Raw genomic sequence first — 18,905 nt, 5'->3', positions numbered from 1 at the left:
TATGTTTGCATCAGGGGTCACCAAACTTGTTCCTGGAGGGCCAGTGTCCTGCAGAGTTTAACTTTAACCCTAATCAAACACACCTGAAGCAGCTAATCAAGGTCTTGCTTGGTATATGTGAAACTTCAAGGGTGGCGTGTTATGTTGAGGCAAGTTGGAGCTAAACCCTCCAGGACTGAATGCGCTAACCCCTGGTTCATATATGTATGTATTTATATACATATAGTTTCTATTTTAGATAAATATATATGTAAAACAATTATAACTAGTTTTTTCGTAAATATATGAATTTGTGTATGTATACTTACACATGTGCAAACAAATACTTATTTTCAATGTGATTAATCACGACTAATCATTTGATAGCGCTAACACGCATACACAATTATATATCGTTTTGAAGACATTTACATACACTGTAACAAACAAAACTGAAATACATAATTTTATTTATTATGAAATTACGGATTTGTGAACATAACCGACTTCATTAATGAACATTAAAATCTTACCAACCCCAAACCCATGAACATGACTTTTGTACGCCCACTTTTTTTCTTATGCGGCCAGATGCTCAATATGAATTTTGTTTTGCTTGGCAATCGCGCTACAGCTATTCAAAACATTTTTATAACCTGACAGGGGCTGACAGCAGCCTTAACATTAGTAATTGCCCGCAAAAGAGAAACTTGTGAAGCATGCTGCTCATACCATACATTCTTCACGTCGATAACATGAAAAGTCGTAGACATTTGTCTAATTCAAACAGCGCATACTGTATGAGCTCTTCAAACCTGGCTAATGTAAACATTTAAACCTCCCTACACCTATAGAATGTGATTGTCAATCATGTCTTTCATCACCAAACTGCGTGTGAACATGAGTCTTCGCACTCCAAACAAAACTGACACTCGCATTCTGCAGCTGAACGTCGACACTTGGCCTGAAATCAAACTATTTGTGAGGTTATTTTTCATCCAAAAGACGCAAGCAACATTCCGGTTAAACTTTTCATTTCCAATGTTGTGACTTAAACGGTGTACTAACCCATCAGCAGTGTTCAGAGTTGAAGAAAGCCTGTAGGAGAGAAGATAGAGTGTGTTTATATGGCCCATCAGTGCCACTCAGGAGCAAGCCCACCTGTAGTCTGCAAGCCATTACACTAGGGTCACGGGATATCCTCCATGTAAACGCACACTCACTTCACTTCAAATTGGGTGTAAAGATCCCATTTCCTCTCATTGGCAAACTGAAACACCTGTCCAAGGATGGGATGTGTGTGTCATGGTACCCTGCCATCCGTTACTGCATGTCCCCATTACCTGCAGATAAACAATGTTCAGAGACTGTTTAAAAAAAGTTATATAGACTATGATATTATTCAGAAAATCACTTATAGTTAAAGGTTACTCCACCACAAAATGAAAATTGTTTTCTGGAATCTGGACTGTAGGACAGTCGCAAGCCTCACAATTTTCATCCAAAATATCTTTAATTGCGTGTTCGAGGACGAAACTAAGCTTTGGGAAACGACTCGGAGGTAAGTGATTAATGACAATTTTCATTCTGCGGTGGAGTAACTCTTTAAACGCATTACATTTTGTTAGCAGCAGTTCAAATAATCACATTTTTAGATACCGTTACTGTTGTTATGAAACAAAGTCTCCATTTTTTCAGGAAATTCAAACAATGCCGTACTGACGCTCTTTGATGTGGCATGACAGACAGCTGTATTAGCGCCGCAGCTCAGCCGGCAGCGCCAAGCGCCATCCTTTTTACTGCTTGTTTAAATGGGAGATAAACATGAATGCACGTCTCATGCCTCAATCAAGGTTTCAACCGCAGGAAGACGTAAAAACTAAATGTCACGCAGCATTTCATTTAGTCATCAGTGTCCACGGCTTGCTAGTTCACTAGAAAAATTTTAAATATTACACCATGAACTCATACTTTACAATACTTGTTAGTGGTGCCTTAATTATTTAATGTATGTTTAAATAAATCTGTTATGAAACAATCTTATAAAATCCAACGTGTAGGGCAATGTACAGTAGTCTACTTCAGCAACAAATAGAAAGAGTATAAGAAGTTAATTTAAAAACTGCATTATGTGCAACACTTTTTTTTTGTGATTTTTTTTTTTAATTCAATTTTAGGTTTGGTCTCTGTTCTTATTAAAATGGTAATGATGATGAAGATGATTATTATTATTATTATGAATGTGTGTGTAACAGGTATACTAAGTAATTATTAAATTATTTTTTTTGAATATTTTTTACATGCACACGTACAGTACTAGTCTTTCCTGGGTCAGTTTTTATACAGTAAACACTTAGAGCTATCACAGCAGATGCCAGAAGATGATATAACAGCCACATCACTTCACATTTAACTTGCTTTGCTTTGATCACTTCCATTTCCAAGGCTAAAACCCGCAATGCATTTGTAAAAATTGGTTATTAACAGCAATGAGAAGACGGCTAAACGGAGACTCATTTTATTCTGCGCCATACCTCGGCTAACCCTGAAATAACTTACAACCCAAGGCCTGTTTGACACCACACACCTCACAATCCCCCCTTCACCCGACATGCTTCTCCGCACTAAATCACAGGAGCTGCTGTGACCGCTGACATGCTAGATATGGCCTGCAGTCACAGCACTCAATCAGCCCGTGTCACTGCGATAGAGCTCCGTCCAGCGCCCTGTGTTTCTCCAGCAGAAGAGCAATGAGTAACAGACAGCAAGTCCACTCGCGTGGATAAAGAGATCAACCGAACCATCTAGCCTGGAACTTCACTGAGCAGCAGAACTTGTCTACTTGCATAAACATTATCAATTAATTGCCGCTGACTGTTGTGTGAAATACATTTTAGTTTTATCACGAGGGATTACATCTACTACACATCCTAATCAGATTCTACCAGATATCTACGGTGGTAAGCTGCTGTTATCGTAAGCCTAGAATACTTTGGCGCCGATAGTCTTTTGGGCAGTGTGCCAACATAGAGGGTGGTTGCGCTACAGGCATCCCAAGTTCAAATTCAAGATCTAAAATATAAACAATTTCCGCAATGCACAAAAACATGTAAGGAATCACAGAATCCAGTAATACACAGGGAACTTACAGCATAACACGGAATGTCACAGAACTTTTGTCAAATTTTGGATGAATAAATAAAAGCATTTCACGAGTTCGCACTTACATATAATTAATCATAGTAACGGTAAAAGTAAGCGTGTTTGGCGTGCTGTCAGAGAGAGGGCTCGGAACTCGGTGGACTACTGAGTCCGGAGTTTTTTCCTTTTGTCCGTAAAAAGCGGACAGGGCTCTGCGTCCGACCCGATCCCTGAGTGCCACCCCCCTGAGAGGGAATAGTACAACTAGGAGGAATGGAGATTGGGGTGGTGGAGGGACGCTATGAACGAGATATCGAGGTAAGAGGCATGTGTGAATTTATAGTAGGCTTCTCTTGCTCTGGTTGGATAATTGCGTGATTGGGAAACGAGAAGCCAGCCGGGTTAATTATCAGGTTATTAAACTCTCTCTCACTGGATATTAAACTACAAAAGTACTATTTGACATGGCACTTTTCATTTTCATTATTTGTAGCACATGATTTAAATTCAATAGACATGCTGTTTGTTTACTAAAATGTAATATAACCATTAAAACTGAATCGAAATAAAAAATAACAACAATTAAAAGAATAATTAGAAGAAATTAAATACATTTCAAGGCCACTAAGAGAAGGACAGAAAGTAAAAAAAAAAAGAGCATTTTGAAATGGATAATTATTATTCTTTTTTAATTATACTACGGGGTTGTTGAATGCTTGAATCTGATTGGCTGACAAACATTCTAGGGGTGCAATTATTTTCAGGGAACCACACAACATCATAATCAAACAAAACACTTTTTTTCATGTTTTAATATTAATAGTAAATAAAAATGAAATAAAATAAAAAAAATAAAACAATTTTGGGAAAAAATGAAATGGATTTCATAAGGCCCTACATAAGACATAAGCACTTTAAAACCCCAATGTCTTATCTACGGTTTAACAAAGTGAGAATAGATTTGGTTACTGCTTAAGACAAAAGTTCTACTTAAGTTTTCTATTTTAATAAATTGTAAAACACAATTATTCCTGATAGAGCAATATTTGCTCCAGCATCACAAAATCAGGATCATTTAAATATGCTAATTTGATGCTTAAGAAAATAGTTCTCATTATTATCAATGTTGACAACATTGCTTAATATTTGCTGCTTAATATTTTTGCGTAAACTGAGACACAAGGCTTTATGACAAGTAGAAACTTCAAAAGGGCAGCATTTATTTGAACTAGAAATATTTAGTAAAAATAACAACGTGACATCTGAGCCTGAGCTTTTGAACAGGAGTGTTTAACAAACACAGGTTACAGTAAAAAGCCAGTTAAAACAAGCCTGCAGCTGTACAGGCCATTATGTACAGTATGTATGCCAAACAGGTGTATTTACAGCAGGTGTTTTCCTAGACAGCTGTAATCAATCCTTTAGGCAGCCCGTGTTGAATTAACAAGAAATCATACACAAAAAGTACCAAATATAGTTAGAAAACATGCTGCTCACCTGCTAACAAACCAACCCAGAGCTGCCAAACCGAATAAACATGCCAACTCATTCATACAATCACAAAGCCACAGAAACACAGATGTGAGCAGCTCGTGATTGATCAGTCTGTGGATCGCGAGCGTAGCTGCACACACATCCAGCAGTTCTGGAATGTCTGATAAAATGATATTAATTCCACACATTAATGAGATTAATGAATTTCAATAGTGAGAAGACAAGAGAAGTACGTTTTCTTTTTGTCTGGACCTGAAATAATAACACAAAGGCAATTACTGCGCATCCATCAATCTGCAGCAGACAGTCTAATTATCTCTCCATTTCTGAAGCACTTGCAGTCCTACAGCACTCATTTGTATTCTTTGATATGTTATTTTTTCATTAATAGTGGGCTGCATTAAGGCTGTGCAGATGAGTACAGTGGGACTCAGATGTTTCAGAATTGTGACGGAGCTCTTCCCCGCTCCACTCCGAGAGTTGCCGAATTCTTATGATTGATGACGATGTCACCGCGTGAGAAATGGCCGTCCCTGCAGCTATGGATAAGTCATTGTTTTCCTGCTACAGGAAATAAAGCCATATCTACCACCTAGGATCAGGCTTATTCCTCAGCCAGGAGTCTTCATTTACATCGTCTTGAGAAATAAAGAGTCATCTTTTGAAAATTTTGCCTAATGACCGCATTCCGCTGGCCCGTTAACATTAAAGTGTTTACAGACCTGCTTTGACCAAATTGTTAGTAAAATTTGTAGTCGTTTGGAATGCACAAGGATGATCGCTTTGATTTGGAATATGCCTGTGAACCGCTCGGAAATTTTCACAACACGGCAAAATCAGCACAACACAATGCAAAGCAAAATTGTTTACCCATTTAAAAATATATTAAAACTCATAATAATTATTAACTCTTTTGTTTGTTCTCAGTTGTTAAACCACATCATCAAATAAGTACCATTTTGTGTCGTGACCCTTGACATTTAATAAATGGCCCCTCCTTTTCCTCATATCGGTTCTTTGCATAGACAGCTGCAAAAATAGCCTCCAAAACTATAATCTCGCTTTCCTAAAACAAACACGCAAACGCTGCAGGGGAATTCTGCAACAATTATAATTTTTTTTTTCCCTTGCTGCACCATTACACTTCAGGCTAATTGAGTGCTGAGTGAGAAGGTACTTCCTGGTTCACTCTTACAAATGAGGAGGAAAATTTTGGTGATTGTATTCTCCTCAGTGGCCCACTGTCCAACAGTGAACACATACCTAAAGGCTTGAACAATTCTGCCTGCTTCGATTTATGACGGCCTACTGATCCTCACGTGCGTTCATTTGGTCTGTGGCAACTGTAAGCAGGCATCACATCAGTCTCAGCATTTACTTAGGAAACACAATCTGGCAAATATCCCAAGTGCCAATTATAGCTAAATATGCTTTTCATTTTTCATTACCATGTTTGTGGAACATAATGCGCAAAGCCGCATCACACAAGTCCAATTGAGTTTCCATTCCAGCAGCGAGAGGATAATAAATAAATATTTCCAAGCCATTAGGGGTTGGACGAGCTCCATACAAGGGACGAGACAGCGTTATGATGTGTATAGTGTTTCAATGGAGGGTTGTCCTCGGGGCACAGACAGTCAGTCTGATAAACACTCTACATGAACATCTCAGCTTTCCATTAAAGGTTGCAGAAGTCGACGCGAAAGTGTGCGGCAGACGCATGTTTTATGACAGAGCCCGGCAGCGTAGACAGGTTAACTGTAATAACCAAAGCGGTTTCAACTTTAATTTCAATAAACTCATTACAATCACGGCCTGCCTGGTTCCCCCCTGCGTGTCCGCCGGTTTCAAAAGCCTAACGGCCCCCTCATAAATAGCCATTACTTTTCATAAACATCATCAAAGTTATTTATTGAGCAAAAGAGTTATTTATTGAGGCGGTAGAGAACACACACTCATATATATATACACAACGTGTTCTCAGCTTTCTCCTCCGTGAATTAGTCATATGTATTCCATTTTGGAAAAAAAAAAAAAAAAAAAAAAAAACCCTAAAAAGATGGATGAGGGAAGAACAGAGTTCTTCCTCAGAGGGCAGAGCGCTGTCATTCACATATTATACCGTTACGTTTTTTAAATTAATAGGAGCCAAGCATTTAAATTCACAAAAACGGTTTGTCATCCAACACTGAGGGGATCGATTGTCTGTCACTGTCAAAACCAAGCAGCCCATCATCATTAAGTCACTCCTGATTGAAGCCATTCTCCTTCAGACAGGCCCATCCATTACATTCACACATAATCCACAACTCATCTCTCTATCCACAGGCTCCAACCCCCCCGGCCCCTGAGGACCCGTGTCCAGCAGTGAAAGCGGGGGCCTCTGGTGTTTCGACCAGACCCTGGAAGACCTCTCTACCACAACGAGCCATATGTGTCATCAAGTGGTCAAAACAGATGCAGGGTTAAACCCCCAAGCGAAGTCTGCCGTTGGGCTAGACACACTTTTGATATGTCGAACCACTTTATGCAATGCCACTGTGCCAGATTACTACATTGTGCCATAAAAAGAAGGATAATAATTAAACAAGCTGAAAGTTTCTTATTGGCAAATGCAAACGCCAACTCTAGAAAGCACATTGACAACCATGAAAAGAAATCAAGGAAAACCAAAAACGCCATTAAAAAAAGAAATGTATACCGAAACGACATTCTTAAATGGAAAGAACGTTTGAAAATGACTCAATGCTTACTAGAAAAGTTAAACTACTGAAAGAGGATCATTCTAAAATGTACTGCATTTGAGTGTGAGTTTTTTCTAGTTGGCCTTTTTCAACAATAAAAAGCATTTTGCTCAGCTTCTTGCGGTAATAAAACGGGTTTGTGTGGTTTCTATTGTGTCTATTCATTGAGTTATTTCCTCAGCTCTCTGACGTATTACCCAACAGCTCAATCCATCTGCTTTGGGGCGATTTCCTCTCTCACCGGATATCTGAATGGATCACACAATAATCTCTCCTGCCCTCAAACCATACGCACAATGATTATTTTGTCTTCAAACATCTCTGACAGGAAAAATTAGTAATCATCATGGTGAGAGCAGGTGTTTTTCTTTCCCTGCTTTTCTTTTCTTTCCTTTTTTTTTTCCTCCCCAGAGCACCGACACAGATGCTTGTGTACAAGGCCAATATTGATTTTTAAACCATTTGACGCGAGCTGAATAAGATGGGAGAGAAGGGAGGCTTTAGCCATGAGCTTTTTTATCAATCAACGTGTCAAAGCTGCTACTAAATTCGATTCTTATTTATCAGAATTGCCCGGTCGGACAGTGTGCCACGCACAACAGTCACAAATCTTCACGCAAACTATACCATAACTCACCGTCTTAATCCAACGCAACGCTACTTCATCGCGGTTGCCAAGATGATTGACTTAAAAACAAATCCAGCATTATTGCCATGTTCTAATATGATGTGATCCAGACTCAATCAAATAAGTAATGATCTTCAGCTGCAGTGTAAGACCAGGTAAACGGGTTAAAACAATTATGACCGGGTCAAAAACAGGGTTTAGAATTTATTAGCAATATTAAATCACATGTAAACGGCATAGTTTGTTCCTGTTGTCTGTCTGGGAGGCATTCGTGTAATGCATTTACCGAGAAACGGCAACACACAAATCGTAAACATGTTCGTGTCAAAAATTTCAAGCCCAAAGGTCAGGACTAAGCTGTAATTTGCCCGCAATACAGCCTGATGAACAGGGAAACATTACTTTCCATCTGATCATACGTGCCTGATTACCTTGTGTACCAATCAATTTCTGAGTGAGTTAAAACACCAGCACCAAACAAAGGACATAGATGGAGGATAGTAAATAAAGCCGGAGTCTAAAACACATGAATCACGGTGTTATTACATTCCCACACCTCTCTTAACAGGTATTGATCACAGAGTGTGCTTGAAATATAGGTTGCATTGTTAAAAGACAGCACGGGTGAGATTTGATAGAGGGAAGAGCGCGATCAAAGGCAATAAAGACAAAGGCCTAAGCACTAATATGCACACACACATACACACACACAAAGGAAATCCAGAGAAATGCAAGTTTTACATCTAATAATATACTCTCAGAGACAAGAAACTAATTATGAGGGCAGCTCTTTCAGATTTATCATGGAACTTCTTTTTTTTAATGAAAGACACTCAGTTTTTCCATGTAGCATTTAACCAACACACACACACACACACACACACACACACACACACACACACACACACACACACACACACACACAAAAGTGAATTAGATTAGCATTTGAAATCCTCCACCTCTAATGGAAAATACCTGTTTGTACTGGTCCACAGAATGTTATAAAACCTTTCAAGCCAAGCAAAGATTCAGCAGATTTAAGATGAATAGTACCTTGATGAAAAGATGCAAAAGATGCATGAAAATGTATCTTTAGAAGTGATTTAGCTACAATCTCCCTCAAGCTAGTAAAATGTAAAAAATGGATCAACTGGGGAAAAAAACGGCAAAATTATGAATGAAATGTCACATCCAAATGCAATGGTGAAATGAGGGTGATCAATCTAAGGCGCTTATGACGATGAACAGAGTGGAGAATAGAATTGAACCTGTGTGTTTTGACAGCTTTGATTGGATTAAACACTCACTAATGGGATCATTTTTCATGGGAAAAGGTATTCCTTTAAAACAGGGGCAATCAATTATTATGAATTATACATAGCTTGAGTCAAAGTCAGCCATCATTAAAACATCTCATTATCATTTTCTTCATTTTCTCTCAGAACTGCGAGAAAGAGAACAAGAAAATGAGAAAGATATCATCTTTTTACTTTGTGTGTGGGTGTGTGTATATATATATATATATATATATATATATATATATATATATATATATATATATATATATATATACACACACACACACACACATATATATACATATATACACATATACATATACATATACATATATATATATACACACACACATACACACATATATTTTTTTTTTACAAATAATATTACAAATGTATGTACAGTGTACACACACGTATGTATACATTAAATGAATACTAAGGGAAAATAAAAAAAGACTATTTCATTTGTATTAATGTCGGATGGCAGAACTTGGTAGTTCCTGTGTGTCTGTGTTATTGTGTTCGGAGCATGCGTGTGTGCATAAACATGTAGAGATTACTTTGAAATATTTTCCACTGACTGATGCGTTAGTGTTCGGATTTTCCAGTTCCATCTTTCATCAGGCAGACCTGCGTGTGAGAGTATATGTGTGTGTCACCCAGTCAGGCCGGTGTGTCAACACAACACCACACACTTAACTATGACATCATTTGACTAGAGGTTATTGATGGTGATTTTTAGAGGGTCAAAGTGGCCTTGTTTTCTTTGCACGTCTCCTAAGCTGCTCCTGGACCGTGAGCTTCTCCTGTGCCTCCATTAGGCTGATGGATGTGGAAGGCATGCAGGCCAAAAAGAAGGGAGATGGTCGACTGGTTTTAAAACAAAGGGAACCCACAGCACTGATTGGAGGGTTATGGGCAATGGCTGCTTTTACAATGGAAGATGTTGTTAGGGAGGTTGTTGCTTAAAAAGATACCACACACATAACATAAAACCACACAACATAATGAAAACATGCGAGTAAGATTACGCAAAAATTCTGAATGGGCATGGATGGAATTGATAAAAATGGGGAAAAAATATAATAAAAACGGGTTTGGTAAAGTACTGTTAAATAATTTAAATATAAAAAAGGTTTTACATTCAGTAGGTCATTTCAGTAATAATTAAAATAATTATGAAAATTGGAAGTCTAAGTCTAAAAAGTGAGGACAAAAACCATACTGTACATTAAGAGATATGCTTGGCAGTTATTTAGCAGAGCAAAAGGTTATAGACACAGATTTCCTATCCGCGATTCCAAGGATAAAATTCTCCGTAGGAAATCTCAGTAGAATCTGACATGACTGCCACTGATCGTTGATTCTGATTGGTTATTAAGTGTCAGTAATGCAAAGGCCTTGGGGTGTAATGGGCAAGAAGCAAGCGGTTTTGTAGTTATTCCTGGTCATGTTCTCAATGGTCTTGTGAGTTACAATACACAGACCGTTTTATTCCAGACACACTCTCTCCCTGCCCAAAAGCATCCACCAAGCATGACCATAACGCATAAAACACTGCCGCCTGGCTCCGCCGCTCGGCCATTATAACTGCCATTAGAGAGCAGGCCTCACAGAGAGCATCAGAGAGAGGCTCATTGATTCAACTGCTTAGTCCAAATCACGCACTGAAATGACCCGAATAATTCACAACACGAGTCTCAATGCGCAGTAGCAAATTGGCATATTAGCACTACACCGTGTGTGGGACCATTTTGGAAAATCTGTGTTGCTGTAAATATCCACAATAATGTAAAATAACCACACTAAGTAAGAAAAATGTAAACCGTGCAGAAGAAATAAAAGCATTTGATCCTGTAAAAGTCAAAAAATGGTGAGGGTGTGATGAACAACTGAATTGCATCATAAAAGTGACCATATGATGGAGCTAAGGCAAGTTATTTAAGGTCTTACAAGACTTTCCTAACTGACCAGCTACACCCAATAAATAAACAATATCAAGAATCCCTTATAAATTTCTATACGTGTTCATTTTACCAAAAGCAAAACAGAAATTTAAGTTAATGACATATTGGTAACACTTTACAATTATCAGTCTAACTGATTATCAGCTTGTTATTCTTAATTTTGACATTAACTTTCCATTTTAACACCAGGCCTTTTTACTGGTAATCCGTCTACTTAATATTAATAATCTACTTAATAATCGGTGTCAGAGTTGGCCCTGAAAAATGCTTTCTCACCCCAGTGAGTAGCCCATACAAACCGGCTACTCATAAAATTCATATAATTTAGCAAAAATCATATGAGGCCGTACAAATTAGCCACCTCGTAAAATATGTATGAATTGCTGTAAGATCAGGTTGGGGCAACCAACCTCTGTGAAAAGAAGATGATGAAATGGAAAATGGGTGTAAACATTGTTTATAGAGGCTTGCTCTACCCTAACTTCAACACAAAAGCAGTGACGTTGCAACATTGCTAAAAGCACTGAGGGCGGATTTGATTCTGTAGTGAAAATGCACCGTTATTAATAATCAGTGAGATAGTTGTTAGGTTTAGGTATTAGGCAGGATTAGGGATGTAGAATATGGTCATACAGAATGAGCTTTATAAGCATTAATAAACAGCCAATATGTTAATAATAGGCCTGACAATAAGCTACTGGACAATAAAAACCCAAATAAATACTGCAACCGAATGTATTGCTCATTTAAATAAATATTAAATAACTAAACTTGTTTTAAAAAACACTGACTTAACATTGACATAACTAATGAGATCTCACTGTAACATACTTAATGTAACATGTTTTATTCACTACAACAATCTGAACAGCTATGAATGTATTCATCTTTTTCCTCAACGTGAGCCTATGGGTGAGGCTTCGGTTCGGTAGACGCCATAGGTAAATAACAACATAATTTATCTTCATAATTACGATTCAAATAATATGTTAAGACACAGCCATTTTTAATAATCAAGCAGCTAAATTTTATTTTAGCTTTTGTACAGCTAACAATAGCTACATGCTGGCGAGACCGGAAGCTGTACCCATAGAATTTACAAATGGCGGCATCCATTTTTACAACAGGAATAAAGTGGATACATGTCATTGTTTGCAACACCGATTAGTTAAGGCTAAGCTAAGCACAAATATCAGGCACCTTAGAGTGAGCAGGGCATATCGTTGCCCACTTTCAAATGTACTTTGCCCCGAGCATCTCTTCAAGCGCTATAAAGACAGTCGCTGCAAACTGAGATGCTTCATCTCCGCGAGGTAAGGGACCTTCTTTCTCTCTTTCCGATTCTTTTTCTCCCGCCCTCATTTTTTTCTCTTGCCTTGTTGAATTCAATACAGGTCCACTTTAATTAATTAGCCCTAAATAAATAATGTGGGAGCAGCCTATTTAGAGGTTTTTATTCTCCAGACATAAAAGTCATTAATTATAACACTCGGTGCAAGAGAGTCTGATAAGAGACACTAAGTGCTACTTCAACTCCAGGCAGCACATGTCCACCTGAATATCAAATTCGGAATAAAGCACGACAACACAAACAATGACAAACAGCTGCAGGAATCACTTAAGTCATACTCTGATATCATTCTTTGTGTCTGTGTGTCAAAAATCAATGTTAAAATGTTGTTGGAAGGGAATAATGGAAACGGATCGGGAGTCGGCAGTCAGAATCACTCTTGTTTGTTTGTGAGAGGCTGAGGAGACAGGTGAGATTTGCCCTTATTACCAATGTCAGAGATTCGATTAGGCAGCAGGAAAGCAAATGATCCCAATGAACTTGTGATTAATCCGGCTAAGGTCTATTCACTAATGTAGCAGAATGCATTAAAGGCATAAGCTAATGGGGACAGGACATCAATTCAGATACAAATGAACCGCATTTGCATTGGGCGCTTATTGACTGCTGTAACAAAACGAATTACAAAAGGTAATCTACTTATGAACCGCCTGTATGGATGAAGCATGATTTCCTCCATATCTGTGCTTCCGCTTAGAATCAGGCCGGGGTTTGCCTCTACAAAGGATTTATTTTGTCAGTGCCTGTTGACTGACAACTCTGAAGCTGAAACACAGGTGTGCACTGTCTGCTCACAACTTTGAAAATACAGATTAAACCCCTGTAAATTGACAAAAAAAAAAAAAACATCTAATATTACACTGATTTGTCACAAGCTATTCACAATGTTAAAACTACATTATGTCTTATACAGTAGGTTCCTATTTGTTTTTGTTATAGTTATGAACTGAAACAATTTAAAATGTGGTTCGACGTTTGTGGTTCAAGGAAGTTCGTTTAGCTCACCAAGGTTGCATTTAATCAGTAAAATCGTGAATTATTATTACAACTTAAAATATTTGAACAGCCTAAAATCAAAAAGGTAATTTATTCCTGTGAAGGCAATACTGAATTTCCAGCAGTCTTTACTTCATTCTTCAGTGTCACATCCTTCGGAAATCATTCTAATATGATTTGCTAAGAATTACCAATACATTTTTATTACCAATGTAAACAGATTTTTGTGTAAACTTTTCAGAAGTCATTGATGAAATCATGCTCAAAATACATTTGCAATGTAAGATTTGAAATATATTTTAACTGTCTCTTTTGACGAATTAATGAGCATTAATTAAAAAAAAATGTGTATACAGTATATAGATGACCACAAAAATTTGAACGAAAGCATGCTTTGACAAATATAAATTGCTTTGCGTAGAATGCATACATTTAAATGCATTAACTATAAAACGGCACCAATCAATGACTTATTTTTGTTTGTGTGTGTGGCCATCTGTTAAAATGGGGCTACTTTTCACCTCTGTAGCACCCAAATATCGTAAAACAATATATCGAGTTGTTTTGTTTTTTTTATATTCGTGCCAGGCCTTTCTCGATCTGTAGCGTGTGTAATCTGTCTGAGAATACATTTTAAGTTTCCACTCTCCCAGAATGTCATTTCAGGCATCAGTCAATGCCGCCAGGGGCCCGGGGTCTCACGAGATCTTCTCCGTTATGCCACATCATCCCAGACACTCTCTCTGGCACTGCTACCTCTTTTCCGGATGCCTACCTCCTGACACCTCCACCCCTGGATGAAAGACAGTGCATTAATCCTCGCTTTGTTCTGCTGCACACACGGACATGAAAGAGCTCTCGGGTGGATTGCTCTTCTCCGAGTCCCCTGGCAGTGGGACGGTCCGGAGAAGGCGGTCTTATCAATAATACCACGCTCTTAACGTGAGGGCTTAGTGCACGGGAAATATTCCACAAACCGACAGGAATCTATCTCGCCTCTCTTTCCCAAGGTCCCTCTAGTAATGACACTTTTGCAAGCCTGTCTAATACCACCTAGTAAGTGATTTTTTTTTTTTTTTTTGGAAAGGCAGGAGGGGGAATGGGAAGGAGGCTAAAAATGAAGTAAGAGAGCACGGTTCTATTTGATGTTTCGATCGGGGATTGATCTAGGTGGAGAAGCAGGGATGGAGAAAAGGGGATTATTGGCTTGCAGAGATGCGTTAGATGTAGAGGATCTGTGAGAAGTGTTGCAAAGAACTGCTGTTTCCACACAGATTCTGAACTGCTCATGAACTCCTCACAAAAGCACCTGCGTCCATCTGAATGGGCGTCAAAGTCCACTAGCTGAAACTTCTTTCCCACACACGTATATATGAATGTATATCTAGACACAAACAGACACACGGTGGAGTAAAGAAGTCTCAGACCACACTGAGAATAGTCTGGGATTTTAAATATTTAAATAAACAAATTTGTACATGAAATGTAGAACTCTTTATTATTATTAGGTTACTAATCAATTAAGCAAATTTGTGACACTGATCTTGTGAACAGTAGGCAAAGTGGTCTAAACATGCTCTTTGAATAATTCCAGAAACTAAATCTCAAATTTCTTTTTTTTTTTTTTTTTTTTGGATGGGGGATAAAATATATATAAAAAAAACGTACTTATTTGTTATTTCTAATTGTAGTAATTATAAGTGTATACACTTGTATCTCTCATTATATATTTAACACATGATATAATTAATAAAAAAAAGTAACACTTTCCACTTTCCCAAGTGCTAACAGACTTTTTAACCCCATTTTATACACTCACACAAAGAATGCACGTTCTCAATGACAAGTTTTCTTTAATCAAGACCTGTGCAAATACAGCTTTGAAAACATTGTGTACAGCGTGCTGATATAGGTGACACCTCAAATCAGAAGTGACTACAGTAAAATAACACCACAATGCCTTTTACTTTTTTTTTTGGCAAGAGAGAAAATTCAGCGAGCATGCCAGCAGGAAGCCAGACATCTGCTTTCAAATGAACATGCTCCACACACAGGGAGGGTGAGATGAGTGTCGTGTTCTCAAATAGGGAAGATAGAGTGATTTGTGTGTATGTGTTTGTGTGTGTGTGAGGGAGATAGAGCGAGGTGGAGGGTGTCTGGGAGGTTGTGGGGTGTTAGCAGAGCTGTGATGTTGCCAGTCACAGTGAGGGGGTAGTATTTGTGTGTGTGTGTGTGTGTCTGTATGTGTGTGAACTGTAATGGATAATGTAAAAGCAGATGGGTATCTCCTGGGAGACGGAGAGAAATTCAAACAGATGGTCCTATTGCTTCTTATTTATGTCTTGCCGGGGACACACACACACACTTATACACAGACTCTAACCATATGATGGATCATTATAGAGTGCATTGCATAAACACCAATATGTTTTTAAACCTGGATGGCAAAACTTAAAAACCGCAAAGGGAGAGAGTGAGGGTAATAACTCAAAGCCCGCTGACAGGAAGTGAACCCCATTGCCATGCTAATATGAATAAACCTCGTTACAGCCAATCCGGTCACTCTATTAAGAGTTAAGTTAAAACAGACTGAAGACGAGTGACTGGCATGTAGAAGAACTCAAGAAAGCTGCCTGTTTTTATTATAGAAATACATAAAACAATATTGTAGAATTGCCAATTTAAAGAGATTGAAATTTTTTCGGAAATTACCATTATGTTGCTTAAAACCTTTATCACTTACATTCTTCTGTGGAACATAGCCGTTTCCGTTCATTCAATCATAAAAAATACAAAGACTACTACTTCTAAATATTAAATTAAAAATATTTTGTCATTAACAATTGTCATTTTTCTTTCCATTTCTTCCATTTTCATGTCTTGAATTCAATTCAAATACTTTTTTTTTCTAGTGCAGTCAAAGTAAACAGGGTCCAAAACAATGTTCTTAAAAAAAAAAAAAGAAAAAAAAAAATCGAATGTCCTTTTTAAGGGAGATGACATATCATAAGAGCAATGATGGTTATGATTTAACGAATGACTAAATTAAAATCCTTCAAGCCGACACAAACCAAACTGACCAACGTAGTCACGACCTGTAATCCTACTGCAACATTAACCATTGCGCAACACGTTTATTGCTGTTCTGGAGGCTTTTTCTGTACGCCATTACCATAATTGTTCCCTTTTGTTAATGATTGGCAATTGCATGCAAAGGCCAAAGGGTGAAAGGGGTCAGTGTTCAACAGGCACACACACTCTCACCCACGCACAGGCAATGAAAGTGGTTAGTGGTTATTCTGACTCTTTGACCTCCTCAACCTCAGCAGGGTTAATTCTGTCTCCATGGACACAGACGGATTGGGTAATATGGAGCCCTCTCAATCCAGCAGGTTATCTCCATTAATAACACACACACACATACACACACACAGACATAGTAATTGGTGTAGTAATGTGGGAGCACTGAAGTGAGGACCATCTATTGGATCCAAGATTACATACTGCCCTCTCCCTCATAAATACAGTCCAATACTAACCCACTTTCTGCCCTGGGAGATTACCGCTTAGAGCTGCCTAGGTACATCTATTCGCTGAACAGTTCATCTTTCTTCCGAAATGTGTAAAAATGACTTGGAAAAACACAGGGAAGATAAACTGTTGTATTACAATGGCAACGGGTCTAAATAAATTTCTTGAGGCTACTTTTCCATTGCGATGGACCCTGAATGTAGCGAAGGAAACTCTGAAAAATGTACTTAGAAACAACAGCAGTAAACACAAAGCAGTCTTTTTTTCCCAGTAGTTTTTTTTTTTTACTCATTTCCACTTACTTTTAGATTTTTTATATATTTTAGTTACACACAAGTTCTATACGTTATCTGTATATGTTATTGAAATCAATTTACAAACATTTTTTTTAGCATAATCACACTAGGAAAATGTCTAAAAATTACATTTTTATTAAATTATAGCCAATTTAAGTGTCCGATAAGATATGCAGAACCAAAATATTTACAAAATACAACAAAATAATAATCTACCTTAGATTACAGTAATGAGAATATAATAAACATCATTATTATTACAAAGACTGTTCATATAATTTATATAAATATTGTAAATATTATTAATATCAATAATCAGGCAAAGTTGTTTTGGTGATTTTAAAAGCCTACAAATGTAGTCTGTTTTGGGTTTTTTTTTAAGCGACATTTCTTATATATATATATATATATATATATATATATATATATATATATATATATATATATATATAAATAAAATATATATATATATATATATATATATATATATATATATATATATATATATATATAAAAAAAAGAAACGTTCATGTATCTCTAATGTAAACGTGAATTAGCAATTTAAAGCAAAAAAAAGTGTGCCTCTATGATGCCTCCCACCCATATCATCAGCACACCGAAGTGTCTGTTCAGCATTTACAATATATTTACTGTAGTAGCAGAGAGAAATTACTTGCTGAACTCCCAAGCGCAAGCTGTTATTAATATTTGCTTTTCATTTTAGCCACGGGCACCACACGGGACAGGAGTGTGTTCTTCCATAGTTAACATGACCCCGGAGCAGGATATTACAGCTGAAACGTGTACGGCCCACGCAGGTGAACACATTGAGCTGTTGTTATTTGATTAAGTTGCTTCTATTTTACGTGCATTTAACTTGATGATGCAAAAAGGAGGACAGAGAACACACAGCAGGACCCAACCTCATACACGTACATCACCGTGGAGGAGTAGACGGCACCGAGTGTGGCGTTAGCAACTTTTCTCTTCGCATTTAGAGGAGATAAAACACTGAAACACAAACACAGATGATTCCTCCTCTTCAGACGTTTATCAAAGTTCGGGAGCTGCGTTGTCTTTTCTAGCACCCTACATTTGTTTTTCCGCTGTTAATCTCAGGCAGTTAGGGCCGCTACCCTGTGATGATGAGAAAGAAAGTGTCCTGCTAAATACAACCTTTCTATAAATGTATAGCAGTTAGAAACAAAAAAGATCATTTACAACACACACACACACACAGACGGAACAGAAGCCAACGCTAACTATTAAAATACATGGTTATGCTACTTAAAGCAATCAGTCCACGTAAAGACTGTACCATACTACTTCTGAAAAGATAATCTGTTAAATCTGTTAGATGTTGTCAAACATAAGCGTGTAACTGGATCAGTCATACCATGTCAAATGCTGCTCAAATTTAATTTGACGAATTCCAAGAACGCTTTGGGAAAGCATAGAACTAACTATTGTATGAAACGTG

The 18,905-nt window shown here is 37.6% G+C and overlaps 1 long non-coding RNA gene across 2 annotated transcripts in view; it reads right to left on the bottom strand.

The window, feature by feature from the left end:
- Positions 1-315: 315 nt before the first annotated feature.
- LOC122349434 overlaps positions 316-18,905 on the bottom strand; it is a 40,802-nt gene continuing 22,212 nt past the window's right edge. The window contains exons 2-4 of one of the 2 annotated variants that reach the window (XR_006251454.1): positions 1,203-1,322; positions 1,048-1,077; positions 316-954 (exon numbers count right to left, since the gene is read on the bottom strand). This is a non-coding gene — a long non-coding RNA (uncharacterized LOC122349434). The remainder of the gene's footprint in view (positions 955-1,047; positions 1,078-1,202; positions 1,323-18,905) is intronic. The other variant, XR_006251453.1, reaches the window with a different exon arrangement.

Source organism: Puntigrus tetrazona, chromosome 7 (genome assembly GCF_018831695.1).
Source record: "Puntigrus tetrazona isolate hp1 chromosome 7, ASM1883169v1, whole genome shotgun sequence".
Lineage (NCBI taxonomy): Eukaryota > Metazoa > Chordata > Actinopteri > Cypriniformes > Cyprinidae > Puntigrus > Puntigrus tetrazona.
The sequence above is the reverse complement of the archived record's forward strand: the minus strand, read 5'-3'. Positions and strand labels throughout refer to the sequence as shown.